Below are 2,197 nucleotides of genomic sequence, written 5' to 3'. Positions count from 1 at the left end.
AATTCTGTTTTCTATTCTTTGATGTCCCTCATGCACCACTCCCACTAATGGTGGGACTCAGATTTCCACAAGCAGCTGTGTGTTGCTGGGAGGAGACCAACATAACAACTCCAGGACTTGGAGGAGGAGAGAGAAGAGCCTCCATATTCAGACCATATGAAACAATAACATATTTTTTTTAAATATTGCCATTTCTATAAGTACTTTTAAGAGAATGTGACTATGCTGAGTGTTTGGGAAAGGCACAGTGCTGTACTTTGTGTTTCAGAATGATTAATGAAGTTACAGTGAGAAAACCTGATTGAGCTCAGTGGCTGCTGAGGGCTTTCATCCTACCCTCAGATTTCTTCTTTCATTCTCCCACACCATGATGGAGATGATGCCCACAGCACACACTTCTCCCACAGTGTCTGTGAAACAACTTGTAACTGGGTGTGCTGGGGTCTGTTTCTATCACTAGTCTGTGTTCTCCCGTCTAATGCAAAGATTTGCCTTCTGAATTCCAATGTGGGGATTGGAGAACACACTTTCCCTGGCCATGTTGGTAAAGATGGCCCCTGTTCTCTATGTACTCCACCCTTAAAGGAGTGAAAGTAGGAATTCATTCACTTTTCATATAAATGAGAAACCTTCATTGGGGAATGAAGATGAAAAACATAGAGGCGCCTGGGTGGCTCAGTGGATTAAAGCCTCTGCCTTCGGCTCAGATCATGATCCCAGGGTCCTGGGATCAAGCCCCGAATCGGGCTCTCTGCTTGATGGGGAGCCTGCTTCCTCCTCTCTCTCTGTATGCCTCTCTGCCTACTTGTGATCTCTATCTGTCAAATAAATAAATAAAAATCTTTTTTAAAAAGTACATAAATACAAGCTTCCTTTGGGTAAGGAAATTTTGAACTTCCCAGGGAAATTATTCCAATTTGTCCTTGAACCTGCAGGAATTAGCAAAGTTCTTGGAAATAGTATTAAAGACACAATCTATAGTGAGGATCAGACATCAAGGGTGAGAAGGTAGCACATCTACAAATGGTTATGTTATAAAACAGAGTAGAAGTAAGATATAGAGGACCAGAAAAAAGGCTGGCTACACCTCAAACTGTAAAAGATCCACAAAAAAAGGTACCTTGAAAACATTCCTGAGGCAAAGGTACGATTTCAACAGGAAGTGTTTGAAAAGCATGACATTCTTTATAGGTAAACCAACATGAACAAAAGCATAGAAGCAGCTGGAGGAGGAGCAAGATGGTGGAAGAGTAGGAAACCTAGATGTCATCAGGTCCCAGGAGTTCAGCTAGCTAGTTATCAAACCATTCCCAACACCTACAAACTCAACAGGAGAGCAAAGAGAAGAAGAGCAGCAATTCTAGGAGCAGAAAATTGACCACTTTCTGGAAGGTAGGATGTGTGGAAAAGTGAATCAGAAGAAACGAGAAGATAGACCGCGGGGGGAGAGCAGGCTTCCAGCAAGTGGTGGAGCAGCAGAGCACAAAATCGGAACTTTTAGAAGTTGGCTCCACTGAGGGACATTGCTCCAGAGGCTAAGCGGGGGTGGAGTCCTCATGGGGACAGTGTGGTCTAAGGTCCCATGGGGCCACAGAAGGATCGGGGGGTGCCTGAGTGTGGCAGAGCTCCCAGGTATCGGAGCAGGGAAGCTGGCAGCAGAGATGGAGTGGAGGAGTGAGCTCTCAGCTCGGGGTTACCTTAAACCATAATCCAAGTCACAGTCAGGCCACTGCTCTTCAAGCAGGGACCCCACAAGTAGCAGATCCAGGGAGACTCACCTTCCTTTTCTGGGAGGAGTGGCATAGGAGCACTGGGCAGGAATCTGCTGGGTTTGGAGACTCCAAATGGGGCTGTACCCCAGAGATAGAAAAGTTCAGTCACAAGCTGAGTGAACTCAGAGTGTGGCTGGAGCCCAGGGAGATGGGAAGAATTGACTGCTTTTCTCTGAGGGCACACTGAGGAGTGGAGCCCGAGCTCTTGGCTCCTCCAGGGCGGGAGACTGGGAGGCCACCACTTTCATTCTCCACCTCCAAAGCTCTACAGAAAGCTGTCAGGGAAAAAAAGCTCCCAAGAGTGAACCCAAACCCGAGCAGATCACCTAGCCCAGCCCCTGGGAAAGGGTGGTGCAATTCTGCCTCTGGCAAAGATATTTGAAAATCACTGCCACAGGCCCTTCTCCTGGAAGATCAACAAGAAC

Source organism: Meles meles, chromosome 8 (genome assembly GCF_922984935.1).
Source record: "Meles meles chromosome 8, mMelMel3.1 paternal haplotype, whole genome shotgun sequence".
Lineage (NCBI taxonomy): Eukaryota > Metazoa > Chordata > Mammalia > Carnivora > Mustelidae > Meles > Meles meles.
Note: the sequence above shows the minus strand (reverse complement) of the source record.